At 38.8% G+C, this 23,058-nt stretch overlaps 1 protein-coding gene across 11 annotated transcripts in view; it reads left to right on the top strand.

The window, feature by feature from the left end:
• Positions 1 to 23,058, top strand: part of ROBO1 (roundabout guidance receptor 1) — a 709,821-nt gene that overhangs the window by 599,212 nt on the left and 87,551 nt on the right. The window lies entirely within an intron of this gene.

The raw sequence follows: 23,058 nt of genomic DNA, 5'->3' as shown, positions 1-23,058 counted from the left end.
CTTGCTGAATACAGTGCATGGTTATTCGGAATTATGAATAAAGCAGCTTCTTGAATCTGAAAGCTGTCCTTCTTTTAATTTATGACACTTGAAACAATAAGCTAGGGAGCCTAAATGGCTTGAAGAAATGGCATGAAAAATGGAGTTTAAAAATCATTTACATGCTGCCAATGGGGTGATACAAAACACTGTTCCACATGGTAAGAAACCATGTCATCTGAAAGCACATGCCATATCGGATCCTGTTGGTAGTGGGAGGGTAAATGCTCCATCCCTGGCAGTGTTCAAGGCCAGGCTGGACAGAACCTTGGGCAACATGGTCTGGTGTGAGGCATCCCTGCCCATGGCAGCGGAGTTGGAACCGGCTGATCTTAAGGTCCTTTTCAACCCCAACTCTTTTATGGTTCTATGACTACTAGTGTAAAACAAGATCAGAGACACATACGATTTATTATATACCTCAATCATATGTGTCCTGGGTTTGGCTGTAACAGTTATTTTTCTCCTTCTTAGTAGCTAGTGCAGTGCTGTACAAAGGTGAAGCAGTTGAAGGCTTTTGAGGGAAAATTTTAATGGAAGAACACTTAAATCCAAGCAACCTAAGTAAAAATTTACTGGTTTTGTTTGAGATTTAAATTGCCTGTTGTTCCATTTGGTTTTTACAAACAAGACAAAGCTCAGGCATTCTGTAGTTGCATATGCATACATTTAAATTTTTAAGTACCCCACCAAACCTGTACTGATTGCTGGCTATTAACTCAATTCCTCCAATCACACTTGCTAAGAACTTGCAATTTCCTCTTCAAATCTCCTTCCCACTGTGACAAGCCAATTGACCTGAGATAAAGAGAAGATTCCAGTGCTGCTGCGTTTTTCAGGAAATGCTTTCTAAACTTGCATTTTCTATTGCTATACTTTATTCTCCTGAAGGATTTTCAGGTGTTGCCTATTAAGTACCTTCCTTTTGTTATACAAGAAAACTCCTCTCCCAGCTGCCAGAACAAAGACAAACCCAGAACAAAAGCAGCTATCACTGACTGGCAGTGCCACCTGTATTTATTAAAATGGTTCTTAGGATGGGATAAAGCCCTGCAGTTTGGTTTTGTTTTCTGGTGATTGTATGAAACACTCACCTACACAGTATCCTTTCACCATGACATGTGGTGGAGTTATCTTGAGTTATCAGTTTCCACTTCTAAAAACAAACAAAAGCAAAATGAGTTTGCATGTAGGTGTAGATATGCACTTGTTTTGTGTGCCCAGATGACTGTTTGTTTTCAGAGGTGTAAATTAAGAGTGCGGCGATAGCTAGCTCAACTCATTCGTGTACGTCATGTTTGCCTGGCATTGTCTTAAGCAGCACTATTAATATTGTGGCTGCTTTCTCATACAGGCAAGAGACTGAAGCTACATTGTCCTGCATCTTTTCATCGGCTTACAGCTGTAGCAGGATCATGCCAAGTGGATAAATATGCATTCAGATGTGTGTCTGAACAGCTTTGCAGTAACCATCTGTATTATCTTGCTAGTGGCTGGGAGGCGAGGGGAGACTGGGACCTGGAATGGGCCACATGTTAAAGGACAGATGGGGAAAATATATTAATTTTGAAACCTGACTTAGAATTATTCCATTTCTGTTACCTTATCTCCATTAGGTTATTTCTATTTCAGTTTAACAACAGGAAGGTGAAGAACTAAAATAGTACGACAGCTGAAATAAGGATGAAGTTGTTGGGTTTGAAGTGATTTAATTTTTACACTAAATCAACCTTTAAAAAAAAAAATCATTTAAGTGCCTGTATTTAAAATGAATATCTACATTTATTTGATGCAAAATTATCATTGACTTGATGAAACTAAGTTTTAGTAATACAGTTTACAGGTGTTACCTTCCTCTTTTTAAGCCATGAAATTGCCAGATCAGGAAAAGTGAAAATGTACATGTTGATGTTCGATATATGTGTAATACCAGTGAGCATTTAATCAATGAAAATACTTTAGTGGCCCTACTTCTAAAGCATTTCCAGTTGTTTCCGTTCTTAAAGGTTTGTTATCTTTGACTCATTGCCATTTTAAGAGTTCTGTAAGTGTCAAAGGCTGCTTAAAGCATTTCATAATAATCTTTTCATTTCTGACAAAAAAAAAGAATTAAGTTTATACTTTTTTTTGGAATAAGGGATGATGCTTGACACATCTTTTTTTGATTCATATCTATACTTCCTGCAAAAAGATGGTGTTTCCATTAAGCAAACTTATTTTTAATATATGGAAGCTTTTTTTTCCTCATCTGCAATGACAGTGCTGATCTTTGAGTCAGCAGAACTGGGCTTTACAGACTTGAGTATTAAGGGTGTTGGAGAAACAGAGGTGGTGGCTTGGTTCCTGGCAGAAGGTTTGAAGCAAGAGATGAAGATAAGTAGCAGTTAAATAAGACCCAAGTTAAGGCACAACTTCCTCTGGAAAGCAATAAAAAGAAAATATTATTTTGTCCTGGTAGGGTTAAGGAAATTGATGTGTTTATGTAGGTGAGATAATAAAAATCAAAGTGGTCTTTGCATATTTTTGCTCCATTTGAAGGGCAAATAAATATGCTTTGAAGAGAAATAAATTCTTACGTCTTTCAGTTATAAATAGTAGGGAATGGAACAAGTAAGAAATTGAAGTAAGGGGATAGGCACAACTATCTGTGATTGGGATTGTAGAAACAGACATGTTCTTTGAGCACAGCTCTCTCAGTACTGCTCAGTTTTAGCACAAGTCAGAGTTTTCAGTGCACACATGTCCACTGGGTGCATCTGGTGAAGAATCATTATCGAAATGTGTTTTAATCTCTGCTCTTGAATATGTTATCTATAAACAGTTTTCTCAGTGCACTGGAGCTAAACGTCATTTTTCTCTTGTATATTGCTCACACCACAGTATGAAAACATCTGCTTGATGTGGCTAATCCCTGTCCATATTACAAATTAAGTGGGAATGAGAGTCTTGCATGTGAAGCAAATGCTTATCTTTAACTTAGTTTGTTGAACTGAAGAACAATTATCATGAGGCCAGAGCAGAACTGGTGTGATTCTTTGCTCATCTAGTTATTTTTTCTCCTGGAATTACTCTGGCCCTCCTATAACATATATGTCTGAAAAGGAGTGCTTCAGTGCACTAGGAGAGACTGTGTGAGTCTCCTCTTGGAGCTGAGACATGGTGGAGAAAGAAGACGCAAGGTCTTGTCTATGAGTGAGAGAGGAGGGAGTTCACCAGGGTGGGGAAGTTCCTCATTCTGGTTCCAGCCCTTAGTGGTGGTTTGGAATTGGTCTTGACAGGTGAAGTACATAGACCCAGAAACTGCTTGGGGCGAGGATCTAGGCCAGGACTCTGGGCTTCAAAGTATCCTCACCAGGAACAGGCCTGCTCCCAGCCCCATCAGTCTAGCCATCTCCTTTGCATGGCAGCCCAGTGTCATTAGGACATAGCCACGTGTTTCAGGCACTGCCCTTGGCACCGAAAGCTATGAGTTTGCATTGCCTCAGGCTGAGGAGGAAGAAGCAGTCTGGTTTCTGCTGACTGCTGTAATCACTGGGCTTGGTCTTCCCAAATGTATTTTGTCTAGATGTAGTTGGCAGGAGCATCACTAGCTGTAATCGAGTACCATTAGCAATGGCTTGCTTGGGCACTCACAGCAATCGCAGTGAATATTGGTTGCTTGTAAGACTGTGAATACCTTCAGTGTGCTTCCATTCACTTCTCAGCAATCTGCCTGTTGTACCCCAAAACTTCCTACTGCTTTTCAAATGGTGTCCCCACTGCCTTCCTACCACACACCACTGCAGTGAAATTTTCACCTCATGCCCCTTACATTTCCTCCACCTCACAACCTGCCCTTGCATTCACCCAGCCTTTTTTCTTCCACCTGTCTAGCCCTGACTCTCTCATCTGATAAGTGCTAACTGCTTGTGTGGAGATAACAATTTGGAAGCTCAGATAAGCAAAACCTCTGGCTGTATGCAGTAATATAAAGGCTCTTCCTTTGCCTTTGCTGATAATGTAAATGGCTGGCGTGCTGTGATTTCTAAAGAATGCTGTGTTGTCCGTCTGTCTTAAGTTTGCTCAGAGCCTCCCTTAAAGAACCATGTTGCTCCTCCATCTTCTTTGCATCCCATCCCAAATGCAGTTGCCTATATATAAGATGCTGACATCAGTAATCTAAGCAAGATGGTGGGACCTTGGAGCATATCTCTAGGCAAAAACTGGAAATAATTACAGACTCTGAGGAGCGCATTCACAGAGGATTTGTGGATCTCCCGTCTGAGCAGGGCAGCCTCCATGTGCTTTTGGATCTCTCAAATTTTCTCCTATTTTCGGGACAATGCCTGCATAATTAATTAGGTCTCAATAAAATCAGGGTGCAGTCAGACTGCCTGTAATTATCAATACTTTCCCAGTGGGAGATGTATACATTTCTTGCATAAGCTCCGGAGCAAGCTGATGGTTGATCCAGGTTTAGAGGTCAGGACTTCATAGCTGCTTCTATCCCTGCCCTATGCTCATGCTTCAGAAAGCTTCCTAATAGTGCACATGAAGTCATGGTGTAGGTGGTAAAAGGAAAAAGCTATGCATACTAAACATGAAATTTTAATAGGTAAAATCGTATACATGAAAAAGGATGCTGGTACCTAAAAAAGAAATCCTTTGTAATTGAATACAAAAAGCAAAGTCTTTGCATTGAAACTTTGGTGCAGCACTGTGATTGCAATTTCGCTCTCTTTCGTATTAACTCTTATCTATCATTTATCCTGAATCGTCCTCATTTGATTTTTTAAAGAAAATCCTGAGAAGCCATTTATGTTTCCTTGTTCAAGTTTCTTAGCTTTTAAGATCAAAGTTACGGGATGAATAATGCATACAGATTTTCATTCCCTTTTTGTGTGGCTGTCTTGTGACATCAAGAGTTTTGAATGACTTGCACTCTTATTTTAGATAAGTTGTAACTTGAATTCTTGATTCCTGTTTGGTTTCCTGGCCCTTAAACAGGACATCACAAATACGAAGCATTTATTGTGTCTTGCGCAAAGCTGTTTTTACATCATGAGTGAGTGATAAAAATGTTGTGCACAAAATGTGAAAACAAAGTCTCTGAACTTCTGTTATGACAGGAAAAACCTCCTTAAAGGTGCCATGCACGGCAAGATATTTTATACATTTGCCCTGAATTTTTTGGTAATGAATTGTCAAAGAGAGCTAGGTTTGTTCTTTTTGGTGGAGACCATTCACAGCCTCATTGTGCTTTGGCAAGTTTAAAACTGCACAGGTCATCCCAACAGGATCTTGGTCATAACAAAGGAAAAAGAAATGGAAGAAATTACTATGCTGATCAGTTAAGAAGGGGAAAATAAAGGGTTGTTTGTATTGGAGGGAACAGTGGAAAAAGCAGAAATTATTTCCTTATTTAAGAAAGGGGCCTTTCCTTCCAAAGTTAAATTGCAGGGGGAAAAATTGAAGAGGGAAGGTGAATCAAGACAAGGAAAACAAAAGCTGATCGAATTTGTTTCTGTGTGCTGTGCAGGAGTAACTGTCTAAAGTCTTTAAAACAGCAATGCTTCTGACACAAGCCATACTGTTACAGTGCCACTCCAAATTAATTCAAGATCCTTTTATCCTTACTTCTTTATTCTCCATTTCTTTTCTTTTTGGCCTCCTCTCTTTCTTCATTATTTTATTAATTGTTAATCTCTTACTATCTTAATCTCCCCAAATTGCATAGATGCGTAGCAGAAGAATGAATATTCCTGTAGAAGATGTAATGCTAATGGTAACATTGTCTGTCCTATGACAGACTGCATTAACTGCATTAAAGATCATGGCCTGGGTACACGGCACACAGAGCAATGGGGATGAGGGGAAAGGGAGGAGCAAGTACCTACAGTTCAGGGTTTATTTCATTTTAATTGTTTTTCTTTTGGGGGACAGATTAAAGGGCAAGCAGCAATTTCCTATATGCCCCGGGAGGGTTATAAAGAGAAGTGGGGTTTTTTCTTCTGTTTCCCAATATGTATTTGTTGCCACCCAGCAATTTCCTTTTTGTCCCAGTCCTTTTTCTTCATTCTCTCTCTTTTTCTCACTCCCCGGGAGGGTTGGCTTCCCACTCTACCTCTCTTCTTCCTTCATCTGTTGATCCCTACAATGGCATCTTCCTCGAGGATCAAGAATAGTTTTTGTTACTGATTTATATTTCTTTTGCTATTAATATTGCTTCCTCTGGCGACACAGCTGGAACTGCTATGAGTTAACTTGGCACCCCAAGGGGAAAGAAATGTAAAAGATTGAGAAAAATAATTTGGAACCACAGAGCTGTCCCAGATGAGAGTGAGAATGGCTCTAAATCCTGTCTCTTGCTCTTAGCTTTTCGAAAATGTAACATTGCTTTTCTGTGTTCACATTTAAAGCTCTGTTTCAGGGTCCCAGTTGCTTCTGCTGGAGTCTCTCTGGTCTCCAAATTCCACATATCTTTCAAAATGTGTCTTGTGTATCATCTCCTTTGTTTTCTCTTCTGACCATGGCACGTGCTTCTGTTGTCCCTGCATTATCATCAGGGCACCTTTGCCATCTTCTTCCCCAGTTCTCTGCCTTGTCTATGTGCTAGTTTGCACATCTGCACAACTACTGTTTCTGTGTTAGGATGGAAGATACCCTGGGAACTTTCTGTTATACCGCTGCTTCCCATTTTTTGTTATCACAGGCATATCTGCGCTCTTTACAGAGTCATGTTAATCTTTCATTAGTGTTTGTCACATCGTTTTATACAGTGTGGGCTTTTGGCTGAGCCCTAAAAAAACCATTACCTTCTTCTTCAGAAGACCCTGCTCATCTTGGAAGGCTGTGAAAAATCTGAGTAATAGCCTGAGCTAGCAGAAAGGAGAGAAAATACCAAATATACCTTTACTTTTGTATTCATTTTCTTCTTTCTCTTCTTCTCTCCTATTTGGAGTCTTACCATACTCGCATCATTTTTCAGACTCAGCTCTTTGAGATGAAACTTTTCATCTTTAACACATCCGTGAGTAGTTTCCAAACCTGACCACAACAGTTAATAGTGACAGCTTGTATTTCTACAAACATTGAAGTAAATGTGGATTGAAAATCCTAACCTATTATAAGATTGGCTCCTTCCAGAGAGGCAGGAGGATGGCTTTTTGCAGGTTTACCATTTTAAAGAGCATAGCTATGTAGACTTTGTCAGGCAGATGTGAGCTCATTCAGTTCGCTTTTTGAATCAACCAGAAGCCATATGGCAGCGGTTAATGTGGCGCCGAGCCTGAGCTAGTAAGCCCTGCTGAGAGACAGGCTAGATCACTTTGGCATGGTATTGTACTAATGTGGCCACACAGCTTCTGTTGCGCTTAGGGTAAGGGCAAAATGAGCTTGTATTGGCCCACGTACCTGAAAACACCTCTGTGGACATTCCCTTCCTTACTATAGCTCCAGCAGCCAACTGTCCCAAGTAGTTCTGTGGGAGACAACATGCTTTCTGCATTAGTGTGATGTTTGCTGCAAGAAAATGGTGAAGAAAAAGCCCATTAATCTGAAGTGTTTGAGTCATGTTCAATGCCCGACATTGTTCTAATAGATTTAAATGGCTCATGGTTAACACTGAATCTTCTATGCAAGGTTGCTGTGTGAAATGTAGGACAGGGTAAACCAAGCATTGGTCCACGCTTGATGCGATGTGTCTTTTCGTAGACGTCTCCAAAGGATAATATTGGTCTGTGGAATCAGTGAAAAGGGAAGGAGCATCATGACACAGGGCAAGAGGGTGGCCCAGTGTCAAACATCTGTGGACTGGGTAGGACACCAGATTCTGTATGCTTCTGCTGGCTATCACAGAGAGCAGATTTTGCATTTAGGGCCAAACTGACCTCCCATGCTCCCAGTGGCATGCGTGGTAATAGTGTAACCTACTGTGTGAGGTTATGAGATTTATAGACTGTGTTCACACTAACTGAAACTAGTGGAATTAAAACATCATAATTCAGTGTTAGATTAAAAGACTCATTAGGGTCATTTAATTGCTAGCATTTTAAACCAAGTTATTGCTGATCATATTGTTTCTATAGCTGAGTATCTATTCCTTCTGGGTTTTCTCACAACTTTCAGAAATGTTCCTTTGCATCAGCAGTGCATATTGCTTCAGCTATTTTGTCTCCTTACCACTTAAAATGTTAGGCATTAGACATGCATAACTATGGTTTCTCGGTATTGTTTCACCCAGCAGTAGTGAAAAGTACTCGTTTAATGTGAACTAAGTATGTATTTTTTTATGCTTAACTTTATTTTACACTGATTTTTCCTTTTAAATATAAAAGTAAAGTGAAGAAGGATTAAATTCTTTTGCAGATACTCTGCGGACTGAAAGGAATTTGAGAACTCCTCATTGAGTCAAAATTCTCCATGGATTTCTTTTGTCCCTAGTCATGAACTGATGACCTAGATAGTAAAAGAAAATAAATGCCTGCAGCAAATAGAGTATGTGTTGGATATATGAGTTTTGAGAGTTCCACAGACCTAGACATTAAACTAACAGGATTTTCTTGTTAAAATGGCTTATTGAGAGTTTTGAACCTCTGGGACCATCTGAAATTATAGAAATGGAGTCTGGGAAGCTTCTCTTTAAAAAAATAAGAAAAAAAACAGGTGGTTGTTATCTCAGACTAGGTTACTCGAGTTATCCAGAGGGTGTAGGACTTTATTATTTGAATGGTTAGAAGCAAAGGTGATTTATTATGCTGAGAAAGTAAATTCTTTGTTTTGTTTGGCTGACAGTCTAGTTGTTGGGGTTTTTTTGGGATGGGTAAGGGAGATGAAAAAAGGATGTGGGAGGGAAATTATTTCTTCATTCATTTTATTCTCTTAATGAAAAAGAAACATTTTTGTTTAGTTAGTTTTTTTAAGCAGTCAGGAAAGGAGCCTTTGCTTGTATTACACACAATAAAGATGAATATTGGGTTTAGAAAGTTAATTCTTCTCCTCCTCTCCCTTCATCAGCTGTATGGAATATCCTACGTGTAGAGTATAGACATCCTCCTCTGAGTTAAAAATCCACTTCTGGAGACATCTTCTCCCTAGCCTCTTAGGGACTGCTGTGCTGTGTGCCTTATCTGACTCCTCATCATGAGCAACAACAACGAAAAGCAAAGCAATATTCGAAGAATCCAACTTTTAAAGCCTTTTATTAATCAGACGCACGGAACATTAGGACTCACACTGGGAAGCATATGCACTGTGTACAGGCAGAGACCACATTCAGAGTAGAGTTCCGTCCATTGGATGTGGCACTTAGGATCCATATAGGATCCAAATGTGCAAAAATGCACTAGAAACTTCTTGCATTCCAGGTTTTTTTCATGCGGACTCCTGGACCTGTAAGCATTTGACTTTATTTTTTGCTATATTTACATTTACTTTATACTTGTACACAGAGCTATTTCCACTAGTAAGGCATGAAAGACCTTTTAACACACAAAAACCCTACGGAAAGCAGTATATTATTTGTCTATATCAGTGAAGTGAAGGAACCCAGCTCCTCACTGCGTTCACTTTTTTCCAAACATTAAAACCCTCTCCATTTGGGGAGAAGGGGGGGGGGAATCTAAAAAGTGCATTTTTGTTCTTGAAAGTCTCTGGTGGATCTTATAAATATGATTGTTCTTGGCATTTTTGATATTTCTAGTCGCTTGTACACCACAGCAGCCACATGTTGTCACTTAAAATCTAAATATCAGATAACTTCTAACTGAGACTTTATTGTATATCATGCTTTTTTTAGGAATTAGTTTTGTAAAGTAAAAATGACACTAACTCTAAAAGCATGTTTAATAAAACCTCAACAATCCGTGTGCTGAGTTTGCACATATTATGTTCTCATAATCAAAAGAAAAAATGTAGAATAAAAATAGTGGAGAAGAACAGTGTTCATTTTTGGAGCCTTGAACAGATGTAAGTGATTAGAGCTTCTTGTTTGGTTTGCTTTGATTTTTTGGTCTACTTTTTGAAAGTTCTGTCAACTTCATTTTTGCTTATTTCACTTTGTTTGGATAGTTTTGCCTTACTGAGTTTCCTGTGATGCTTCTGGTTATGTGAAAAGTCTAGTCCAAATCACAGCACTTCAAAAATAATAATTTTTCAGTTCTTGGGTTTCCTCAACCCAACAGAGCACTTCTCCCTCTCCAGGTAATAATATACTCTCAATTACTTACTGCCAAGTTCAGATATTCACCACATGCAGTAGTGTGGGATTAACATACACATTGCAGGGTGTTATTCCAGACTTCTGTGTAATATTGTGCAGGACCAAATCCGCCTTCTTGTGGTTGCCCCCTTTAAAAGGGAAAGAAAAAGAAGCTGCTTTATTTCTTCATCTAGCTGTAGGACAGTTCTTGCTAATACTCCTGCTGCATTGAGCGATTAGTTGATCTTTTCTTTGCTCCCAAAAAATTGTTGCCGAACAAGAATCTATTTGGCACATGGTCACATAAAGATTGGGGTTTTTTTATGTAACGTTGGAGTGTGAGTGGTTGGTTATACTTGGATCTAATTATACTAATTTTGTTCTAACTCAACAGCTTTGCTTTTTGCCTCTTTCTTTGCTGCTGTTGTCAGTTGTCTGCTTGCCTCTGCTGGGCCTCCTGGTTCTGGCTGCATGGGGGAGAATAAATTACAGAGAGATAAAAGGGGGAAAAGTTCTTCCCACAATATGTTTAAGAGAGAAAAAAATGTATGCTGTTAAAGGAGTAAAACTTGATAAAATGAAATGCTTTTGTGATATCTATATTGAAATATTTTTAGTGCTTCTTGGAATATATTTAATTTTGAAACCAGCCATAGAGATGTATGCTTAAGTAACTTTACCTTCCCTCACAAAAGGTAAAGTTTGGTTCTTTGAATAAAATTATTATGACTAAAGATCTCTTAACTGTAAGTTTGTGTATTTTGCATCATTGCTTTTTCAAGGGGCTGTACCATTCAGAATGCCAAGTTTTTGAGAGTGAAAGATACTGATGTGATGGCTTGGGCTTCACTCCACCACGGCCCACGTTTCAGACTCTGCAGATCTCGCTTTTCCCATTCATCTGAAGTGATTTGTCTCTTAGGACTACTTTGAACTCCAGTGTTCAATTTGAGCATTTCTCTTGGAGTAAGACCTGACACAATTCAAGTAGGAAAAACATTGCTTGTTCAAGGTAAAGTGTTACCACAGAAGCTGCAGGTATCTGATTGAAGCTATTTTATGGTTCAAAATAGGTATTCTAGGAATGAGCGGTTCTGCTGTCTGGCAGACCTGTACACTGAATAGAATCAAAGGTGGACTGTTTCTGTCATGAGACTATACATTGCAACATGATTTTTAAGTGAGATGCAAAACATCTTCCTACAGAGAAAATTATTGTACAGTAAGGGAAAGATTGCCTTGAGGTAGAAAGTCTGCAAGCTAAGCAAAGCAGATTGCTGGGCTGCTGCAATCTTCCTGCACGATTTTGGGCAAGCCTTGAAGTTGTTCAGTACTCCTTATTCAGCATTTCATGAGTCGTGGGACTGAATTCATTCATACATGTAAAGCAACCTGACACTATTGCAACAAAGCTGTGTTGTGCCACTTTGCCAAAGTGTGAAGTGTTATTACATCCTAAATCACGAATAGGCTCTCTTTTTTTGTAGGCAAAACAGTGGAGTAGTATTCTCACTTACATACTTAGGCTATGCTCCACTCTAGGTGTTTGTGATTGTGAAATACTTGCAGAATCTAGCCCAGCTATAAATATTTTGAGATTTTCTTCTATTTTAAATAAAACATCTATTTACCTTTCAAGTTACATGGTGAAGTGTCAGAGTGGTTTTGAAAATATTGTCCTTTGTATTCAAGGATCTCAAAAGTTTATAATAAACTAGGGATGTTTTTATAGTTGGTACATTGCATGATTATAACTCCTGGAAAATTTGCATTCATAGTGACTATGATTAGTATGTTTCATGAAAATCCACTTCACACACATACTGAACTCTCAGTATGAAATTATGGCATTCCTGAAATCAGTGTCATTATTACCATTATTTTCACTGAGACTAGTATTCCACCCTTTCCAAAACACACTATCATTTATAGCAAGAGATAAGCCCCTTTTTGAAGTGCTAAATGAGTTGACATTCTTCATCTTTTTGTTGCAGTTGTTGTTACTGCTTCGCTTCTTGGCTTGTTTGTTATTAAGTTACTTTCCTTTTGCCATCTGGAGTTTTATGGACATACTCCATATTCATTCCTATTTTTGTCCTAATGAGACCTTCTGCTAAAAAAATTTCTGTAGTTTATGTCTTGCTAGTATCTCTTGTGCTTGTCATTCTTAAATACTGGGAATTACCCAAGTGGAGGTGATTTGGCTAGAGTGTTACTCTACTTTTGTCATCCAAAATCAAAGGCTTTGGTGGCATAAGAGGTCATCTGTTGTATTGGTTATTCGTGAAGTTATCAAATGTCAGTAGTTGTAACCGGTTTCTCAGTAGGAGGAGAAACCTTAATTTTAACAATGTGGCCATTTTAAGTAGGAAAATTAAGAGTAGCTGGAGCAACCAGGGTAAATAAACCTGTGATCCTACTTTCCTAATAATTTCCGATTAAAAAATAGAAGGTAAGCTTTGAAAATGTTCGCTTTTAGGGTTTCAACTGGTGGCGAACTGTGTTCTCCCTATGTTAACCATCTTAACAAAGGCCATTTCTTCTACTGCTGTGAATATAAAGTTCAAGAAAAAGGCAGTTCTTCATCTTTCTAACATATCCTTTTCTTAGACTGCAGTGTCAGTTTTACTGTGCTGCCCTGTCAATGAGTCTCAAATTCACCTTGAAGGTGAAAGGAAGGCACCCGCAGGGATGCCGGCTGAACCTTTGACCCTTCTGTTCTGACTATCACCAAGGTTAACACATCATTACAGCTTGTGATGTTCAGGATACCTGTTCTTTTGGAGCCTTTATCAACCTACACGTTTCAGACAACTTAAACAGAAGCCTCAATCTGATTGCTTTTTCATAGGAGTAGATTTTGATGACTTTTGATAATGAGTTATAGTTCTTCCTAATTTTGTATTAAAATGGATGTGACGTTTTAAAGCTTACAGCTTTTATCTCTGTTTTTCCTGAGTTACTAAAATAACAGCTATAGGGGCATAAGCATAAACAAAAAGATGAGGAAGCATTTTCTTTTTACATTCGAAATGGGCAGATTCATGCTTGAGCTGCTGCTTACAGTACTATAGCTACGCAGTGCAAAAGTGTGTGGTGACAGACAAAAGGACATCTATTGCCTTCGTGGGATAAGTTCTAGCTACAAGCAGGTTAAGGATACTCGTTTATTTGCGATTGTCTTACCAAGGTACTATGGTGGATGATGAGGCGGTTATAATTAAAATAGGGTTTGGTTTGCTCACCAAGAAAATTATATTTGCAAATACTGTTCTTGTCTGTGGGATTGATACCTAGCCAAGGGAACTCTTTCATAGGGAAGTCTGTTGACACACATTTTCCAAGTACGTATTAAAATATTGTTTTAATACAGTGTACCCTATAAATGTGCTTTCAGCAGAATTCATATTTTTTTCCAAGACTGTCCTCTGATAGAACACACAGACCATTTGATTGGGCAGATCTGTTTCTGGATACTGTTAATGGGCATTGGGATTTGTGTTCATGAAATAATTAAAAAAATAGATACCAAAACCGGACTTATTCTCTCTCCTACATGGTTTCAAATGGCTTCCACATACTCTCATTGGAGAATTGGCATTAGCTAATGTTGAAAAGCTTTATAAGGTAAAGATGACTGGAGAATGCCAATGCAATTTTTGTTTCTGCTAATGGAGGAGATTACTTTTAATCCCAAGCAGCCGACAGACTACTAGATTTTACCTTTGCGTTCTTTGCTCCTTATTTTCTACAAAATGCAGTCATCAAAATAGTTCTATGGGCGTTACACCTAGGTACCTATCTTTAGCATTCAGCCTGTATGCAGTTATTCTGTGTCCACTTTACATTCAGCTGAGAGAGTTGAGATATTAAAAGGATAGATCATGTTGTATCCTTTTTGTCCTCTCTATAAACACTTTGAATCTTTTAGGTAACAAGCATTTGAACAGCAGTTGACAATGCCACAGAAGAGGGTTCTGAAAAGGAAGGGTATTGTTTATTTAACCACATGATCCAACACTTCAAACCATTCTAGTATCTATGTGCCTAGCTGACTAATTTAGCATCTAAAATCTCTTTCCGATGGAATCCCATATGAATACCTTCTTCCAAATCCCCACTTAAAGAGCTTCTGGTCCTCCACTCCTCAAGGAAATGTGCATCTCATTAAATCCCTCTTTCTTCTTTGGTTTTCGCCTCCTCTTACATCTCAGGAACAGAGTTGCTGCTTTGGGCTACAGGTATGCCAGGCTCAGCAGAGGCCCAGTCCTCCACTTCAAGGTGAATTTCTCCTAAGCATTTGTTGAAAAGTTACCATTAGGATCATAAGCTCATACCTTTGTGGTATATTTCCAGGCAGTCCTGCTATGAAATTAGCTTGCTGTGTAAGCAGAATAAGCCTAGATTAAAATCTAACACATTATTAAAGGCAACTCTAAGTACAGCAAATATGATATCTTAATAGTCAATGCATAGAATGGCCTACACATCAGGTTGTCTTTTGCGTGGATGTTTGAAAGTGTCAGTAATAATATCTATAGAACCACTGTTATGCTTTAGTTCTTACAGGTCTTGAACAAAAGTTTGAATCTAACAGGATTTTCCAGAATTTCCATATTCAGAAATTTAAGAACAGTTAAGCATTTTTCTGAAATACAGTAGAAATATATATGTTATAGTCTACCAGACATTTCTTGCCAAACTTTAGGTCTGGGGAAAAGACAGCGTTGCAATCCACTGAAAGTGGGTTTCATCAAAGGACAAAACTTGTTAATTCTAAGTCAAACTTCTGTCAAATATGTAGTAACACATGGAACTATTTGAAAGGTGAAGAGAATCATCAGAACACTTTTTTCCATCTATGTCAAATATTCTCTAAAATTATGACTTTTCTGTCTGCCTTAGAAAATGTCTACATCAAGTACCTGAATAGTACAATGCAAAGTACAATGCATAGCTGATGAAGTCTTAGTTCAGCTGACTGTTTTGGTTTTATGCTTATCATACTTGATGGTTTCTAGAACTTTTTCCCTTAATTTCTGAGTATTCAGAGGTTGAAAACCACATTGCAATCATTAAAAATTAATTTGCACGGGTATCAAGTATCATTTCTTTATCTTTCCTGGACATAAATGAGCAAAACCAGTGGATCTATGTTGGAACAAGCATGTCCTCTAAGATAAATGAGGGCGAACTTTAATGTTAACAAGATTTTCTGTAAGGTTATACCTTGGTGCAGACATCAGGGTACTGATGTGACCTACTGAAACTTGTTTACATATTGCATTAGTGGTTAAACCTGTTAGTGTTTGTGTTGGAAATGGAGGCAAGGAGACTAAAGGAGCTTAATTGGTAAGGTCTTCTGTTTGCATAGATACTGTTAGACAGTCCCTTAAATATTGTCTTCCATGCCAGTTCACATAAGTCAGCGTCCCCCAGCATTCTTTAGCATGTGTTTTTGCATCATTTTCCTTATCTTTCCTTGAGGCGCATCAGCATGGGACGGCAGTCAGCAAAGGAAAAAAATTTGCAGTGGCAGGAGCAACACAGAGAAATTCAGTCATAAATATTATTCCTAGAAATATTTTTATGCCTTTGGAGTCACAGAGTCTCAGGAGTTGGGAGCTCAGACCTTGGTGGGGCTCCAGCTGAGGGCAGCTGTTACTCATCCCCTTTGTAAATGGTCTGTGATAGATCACGATGGCACTCAGTGTATTGCATGATGCGGGCTACAGGCAGCACTTTCTGGTGGTCTGCATTCAGGACCATATTTTCAAAGTGGAATTGCAAGCTCAACTATCTGGACATGTCAATAAGTCTGTCTGATAGTCAGAGGTGATGACTGCTTCTTACCTTACCCAATGGCTAGGGACTCCTAACCTTTGCCGTCTGCTTTTGAAAAAGTTGGCCAGAATGTTAGGTAGATGAGTCTTCTAAATGCAAAAGTATAAAGATACACTGTTCTGTTTGCCGTGCTAAGTAGCTGGCAAAGAAACAGTAATGTCTTTAAACCTTAAGTATTTACTTCAGACTGAACAGTTGGGTTTGTATCTGTTTTGGAAGCATAGTGCGGCTGTTTCTGAGTTTTTAGAAAAGTTTACTATGGGAATACAACTGCAGTTTTTAACTTCCTCTGATTGTCATTAAAAAAAGTAATTTGTACCAGAGGAACAGAAATCTGATCTGGTAACACTTTCCATTTTGTGTAACAATCACTTCCTAATCATGAAGTGTTTTTGTAGTACTTACTTATACAAAAGACATCAAAACTTCTTATTTATGTTAGCATAGAACTAGCATTAAAAAAGGCATGCACGCAGCCACAAGAAAAACTGGGGAAATGAAAGCGCTGAGTAGTTTCAATTTCTCTGCCACTGTCCAGAACAGTTTCTCCCTCCTTACAGCCCCTTTTTTTCCCTCCACCTTTTCCGTTGGTGCAGTTTACAATAGCCTTTGAACAACAACAAAAGGCGTGTCAGGAGTTTAAACCCACTGTGGCCTCTGAGAGGAATAGCAAGAAAGTGCTGCAGAGGAAGCAATTATCCCAGCAGGGCTCCAGAGCCCCCCTGAATAGCTCGGGCAGCCCCCAACCGAGAGCAGAGGAGGCAAGGGGAGAGGCACAGTTCTGCAGGCTTCAGTCTCTTCGTTCTCCTTGGCTATTCACACGGTAACTACTTCCATTGACGCTGAGCAAGAAGCCCTTCGCTGCTCCAAAGGCAAGGGCTGAGTGGGAAGAGCAGAACTGGTAGGCAACCTGCTCCTGCTGACACTGGAGCTGTATTTCTCAGTGACAAGCCTCACAGTATCTCACAAACAACTCCTGGAGGGTATCATAGTTAAAAGATGGTGACGGGAAATGTGTAAGCATCAGAGAGCAATGATCCCAATACATACAGAGAATGGGAACAGTGTATGCCTTGTTCTGCTTGATTGCAATCTGTGCTGACTTATTTTAAGAGTAACAGGAACTCCAAGTAGGTCCTGGGTTCACTGTCCGTTGCTAAAGATCAGTTTGTGTTGTATAGTCCCCTGTGGCAACAGAGGGTTGAACATTTGGGACCAGATTGAGATCTGCAGGTCACTAGCTGCCTGTTGAGTCTGTCTGGAGGGTCTAAAGTAGAGTGCAAAAATGGTGCTGGGCTGCTGTGTGAATTGGGGGATTTGATCTTTACTTGCATATACATTCTCCTCCTTATTCTTTGTAAGCTTTAATTTTAGCATCTTCCAAGCAGGGACCTTCTCTGCAGCTGTAATGTCTAGCCCAATTGCTTTTGAATGTTCCTTCAATAAAACTGGAAGTTAAAGTCAGATTTGCTTGTGGGTGACTGCAGGTTTTTACCTCAGTCCTGCAGCACAAAGTTTGTGTGAAGACCACAAAAAATACAAGGAAATCTGTGATTTATGATTTGCATGTGCTGCAGTCACAAGAGCTGAGAGTGAAATGTGGTAGATTAATATATGACTTTTGTGTTTAACTGTCATGAAAAATGAACAATGTGGTGCACCTATTTCTTTTTTTGGCAGTGTTACACAAATTATGGGAAAGATTTAATGTTTTCACAACTTTGTGTGTCCAGAATATTCTAAGTATATAAGTTATTAGAGTTCTACTAAGCTTAGGTGCAGTCAGAGATAAATGCAGTAGAAACTTAACCAAGGTTTATATGCCTTTTTTGAAGCATGGTCTCATTTCCGTGACATATCATCTTGGTCAAAAGTCAGAGAATCAATAGGTTTTTAGTTATGTTAGAAAACATTTTATATTTTCTCAAGATAACATTTTTCAAAATATTTGTGTATTTGTAGTGTTTAGTTGGTAGGGCCAATACTCTGGAAGTAAACTTGATTGTAAAGTTTCCAAAGAAAAAGTTTTGACTGAGAAGTCAAATCTTCCTCAAGATAGCAACTTGGAGATATATGAAAGAATATATCTGCACTTTTGCCACCTCTGACTAATTTTATTTGCTTAGTTTGGTTCTCAGTTTGTATTCTATGCTATAAAGGGCTTAGGTTTATCCCCAGAGGAAGATGGAAATTCCTTCTTCCTTTGGGAAGCTGCTGTGGCAGCTCCAGGGAGGAGAGCTTTCACAAGCAACTGAGTGCAGGTAGTGTCATGATCACAGGAAGGATCCGGGAGCATCTCATTCACTGAGGAGCCAGCAGTGGACGGCCAGTCTCAGAGGAGATGTGCCTTTTTGCGGCAAGTGGGAGTTTGCTGCGTCTCAGAAGGTCACTGAATGGCTGATGCCAAAGCTGAAAATAATGACCCGCCACACAGACCCATGCAAAGGGAAAAAGAAAAATTAATATTTCTATCTTTTATTTCTATTCTCTCAGACTGTGATGATTTTGTTTTTGTTGTTGTCTCACGGTTCTGTTTTTAAGTCTAGGAGAACCTTGGTTTTGCATTAGTTAAAGGCCTTTCCATTTCTTACGGGAGCTCATCGTAGAAGACGACCTATGAACATCTACTTCAAAGCTCTTGATTACTTGACTCCTGTCAGAACAGTTCCATTTAGAAACCCCCCTGTAAGGACCTTGAAAAATGCCGTATTTTGATATGATGACTGTGAGAGATCTGCACTCTTTTGTCAGATTACAGGTGAAGTTTTATCTACTCATGCTTCTAAGCTTTGAGGTTGAGAGCTAGGACTCTGCTATTGGAGGTTTGTGCTCTACACAGCTCCTCTTTCTTAGGGAAAAGTGGGAAAATGCCTATTGACAAAATACACCCCATGATATCAAGTTGTCTTAAATGCATGTCATTGTCCTGCCAAGATTAACTCCAGGCTTAGAAAAGACAACATTGGGCAATACCTACAATGACAGTTAGGAACCAACATCCCCTTGAAAGCAGCAGCAGAGTCCATATCCCTCTGAAATGGCGTGATGGCGGTATTCCACTCCTCCACCCCCCTCCCAGTGCTGTCTGCAGGGTTTAGGCATCCTCTGCATGCTGCAGAGTCGCTGCAGAGTCTGGTCTAGTTGTGTCAGTGGGCTCTGCAGTCCCTAGAGGGCCGGGCAGAAACATCCCTTGGCTTCATTCTTGGGGACATTTTGACACAGCCCCACAGAGTGGCCTTCTGTCTGTCCCTTGCAGTGTAGGCGCTCTCAGTGGGAAGAGGCTGCTAAATTCCTTTGTGGAGTTGGGCTGTGTTGTTTCTTTTATGGTGAGCAGGTAGGAATTTTTTATATGTTTTAAAATTTGTGGTTTGTTAGGATTATTTTTCCATATTACATTTGTGATAATTCAGGTAACAATGAAAACCTGACAGATTTTGTGTGGTGAATTAACCCCACTTGGTCTGGGATTTTATGCTTAGAGCTATGTAAATAACAGTGTTGGTGATGCTTTAAAGAAAAATTCCTGTGTAACAGATACTTCAAATCTTGACTTGCTCAAAGGGAGAGAAATGAAGACATACCAGACACCGAGTTCAGTTCAAGTTCACTTTTATTTCTGATTTTGATCACTGATTGCAGTGAAAGCTGCAGTCCTGAGGAGATTCACGCATGAGGTTAAATTTACCATTTCACAGAAATATCGTAGTTATCATTACAAACACGTCACTCCAGGTTGGGCTCAGTTGGGCTGTCTTTGGGTGTTGCAGAAAGATTGGTTTGGGGTTTTTTTAAGATCTTAATAGGGCAGATTTAAGGCCATGAACTTAGTCATAACATGCTTTTGTTGTAGGAGGATTTTAATCTTGGTTTATAATAAGAAAGGAAGTATTGCATAGTAAATGTTTTGTGCTGTAGCTGTGAAAACGTTTCAGGAAAGTATTATGCTGCTTCAAATATTTTCGTATAAACATAGCTGTCTGTACAGAAATTAGTTCTGATTAATGGGAGCCAATGCAGCCTATTTTGAATTAAATCTTCCTCTGTGATTAACAAAAGCCAAATGTTTGTAGAAAGTAAGTAAGTTTGGGATTCTTACAGTTTTAAACTTCGGAGAATTATATATGCTGAGGTATGGATTTTTCTTTTCTGAAGTTGATTTATGACTTTCTGCATATATCTTGGCTGTTTCCATGATCTTGTTAGTTGGGTGAAGTATCAAACACATATGGTAATTCTGATATTTGGTGTCCTGTGATAATGCCAGGGGCTGAATAACCCCCAACTGCCTCTGAAGTCACTAAATGATCCCGGGCACAGATAACCCTTGAGCCTTTGTAGATATCCATCTTCTGGTAGGTACAGCCATTAATAATGAGGCCGTAAAAGAGGGGAAGGCAGTCTCATGAGCGGACTTGAATGCGATTCTGACTCTGATGTATCCTGGCTAGATTGGCAGGGGTGCCAGAAGCAGCAGCTTGAATCTATTGTCATTTTATCTACCGTAAATGCTCTTTCTTTTTAAGTAAAGCTATCATCCTGTGCATTTTGCACCATCCTTTGTAGATTCTACCTTTAGGCCTGTCATCATTGCAAGGCTGTTTTGTTGGTCTGTATGGTAGGGGGTAACAATTGACTTGCACTTTGTCATGACAGATTTACAGCACGGGACGACCACTTGAAAGTGTGTTTCAAGCTTCTTTCAAATAGAACTTTTTGCATGTTTGATCTGGAGGAGGCAGCAAGTACCTTCCTGGGGTCCTAGAGAATGGAACTAAAAGCAGGACAGACTCCCCTGTCTGAACTTTGAAGCTGAACAAGAACAAACTTTAATCATTGTTGAAGACCTATTCCAAACACGTTTTTATCTCTACTGTCTGATATTTAAACATGCAATAATAGGTAGGGAAGAATACACGGGGTTCACAAGACTTGGAATGATATACAGATCTTTAAATAAAAATTTGAGATAGGTATTCATTTATACTCTTTTTACGCAATTTTGTTAAAGCTGCAAAGTTGCCTTCTGTTGCTGATGTTCCGTGCGTTACAGTCTATGCTGCAATGATAAGTCATATTATTGATATACTAATCAGTTTTAGGATGCTGGACCGCGCAGAGGAAACTGAGCAAAAGCTGTGTTTCATAACTAAGAAATAAAACCTCCATTTTACTTGTATCAGCCACTGATGACACTGTTAATTGCAATTGCGTGTAATCACCTTGTTCATTAACTGGTTTATTGTCATGTATATTTAGATGGTATCCTTTTAAAGCAAAGACTATGTCTGACAGGTTAATATCACATGCCCATCACATTTCATTTAAATAAAATGGAGTATATATGTGCTGTACTGTAAAAGACTGAAATATGGGAAATTTGTAATATCACATAAGCCGAAACCCTGGCTATACAAACAGAGGTCACGATTTCACTCTGCAGTCTAAAAGTAATTTTCTTACGGATTTAAGTTTGGGTTAGAATTATTTTTCAACAGAACAGATTTCATTTATTAAGTAGAATGTTAAAAAGTGAAAAAAAATGCCCGTCACCTTTATATTTGGACTTCCCATGAGTTTCTCTCATGGCTTCTTTCTTTCTCATATTTCATAGCACATTTCTATGAAATCCAAATGAATCACCCACATATATAAAAATATTTCTTAACAGAGACAGATGGGTATGGATTTATACATACAGAAATTTACACACACAGCATGCATAGGTATATAAAATATGGTCTTAGAATAAGTGTATATATATGTGTGTACAGCTATACTGAGTACTTGGTGGTATGTTGTAGAACCCTTGGGTAAGTTTTTATGGATTTGATTTATTGGCTGACCCAGTTGATTCATTATTTGTATATGATTTTTTGCTGCTGGGTGGCCGTAGTTTAAATTCTGGACCTAGTTAACTCTGTGGGTGCCTGGAGTTTTCTGTGTGAACATCTACAACTATTGTTTAAAGAAATAAATGATTTGGACTTGCTTGAATGAACAATTTACTCATCAGGAGCAAAATGTGGGCAGGCAGGCAGGTCACAGAAAATAGCTTTCAATACGTCTTTATAAGTCACCATGCTATCATATAGTCTCTTAACGTTCATACAATATTCCATACATGTTACAGGCAACTGAAGATCATCTGCGAACCACTGATCACAATCTTTTCTTCTCATCAGTATTCAGTGGTGTTCTTGTGTTCTCTACTTTCAAAGCCCTGATAAATTTGCTGGAAGGCACAGGACAGAACAAAATCCTGAAGAGGTGTGAGAAGTCAGAAAGTGCCTTGGCATCATTTCTGTGTAAATGAAACATAACACTTCCAGTGTTTCAAAATTGGACTTAAAGCTTTGGCAGTTAGCAAAGCAATTATTTTCCTGTGATACGCAGTGTCTACCAGAGTAGTGTAATAAAGCTGTTTGTAGTATCTTTTTTACTAGGAAGAAAGGACTTCTCTTTGTATTCAATATGGTAACAACTCTTCTGAAGGTTTGAGATGAAACGTTATACTGCTTGTCTTTATTTCAAACCACTGTATCACTTGCTACTATAAAGTCCAGCTGGTGCATTCTGGGGCGGGGGCACAAATACGAAAAGAGCCAAAGCACTCAATTAAAGCACCTCTATTAACTAAATAGTAAATATCTGTACTTTATAAATAGTTCTTATTTGCAAGATTTCAGATATCCGCCCCCAAAGGTGATTTGGCTCTTTACTGCTCTAAATACTGGGTATGAATTTATAGTACTGGACTTACTGAATATGAAGATAGGAAGACAAAGAAATGTAGCAGTGATTCTGTATATGTTCCTACAAAAATTCATGTGCATGTATTTTATTGTGTACTTTGTTACTTAAACCTATTGGTCTACAATCCGTAAGTATTTGTAGGATTTCCTATTGAGAGAAAAAGTAGCAAACGCTGCACATAAAGAACATAAATTTATCATAGCTACAGCTTTTATTTGCAATGATTTATTAGTAGATAGAAGGGC

This window comes from Strigops habroptila, chromosome 2, assembly GCF_004027225.2.
Source record: "Strigops habroptila isolate Jane chromosome 2, bStrHab1.2.pri, whole genome shotgun sequence".
Taxonomy (NCBI): domain Eukaryota; kingdom Metazoa; phylum Chordata; class Aves; order Psittaciformes; family Psittacidae; genus Strigops; species Strigops habroptila.
This window is presented reverse-complemented; position numbering and strand designations above follow the sequence as displayed.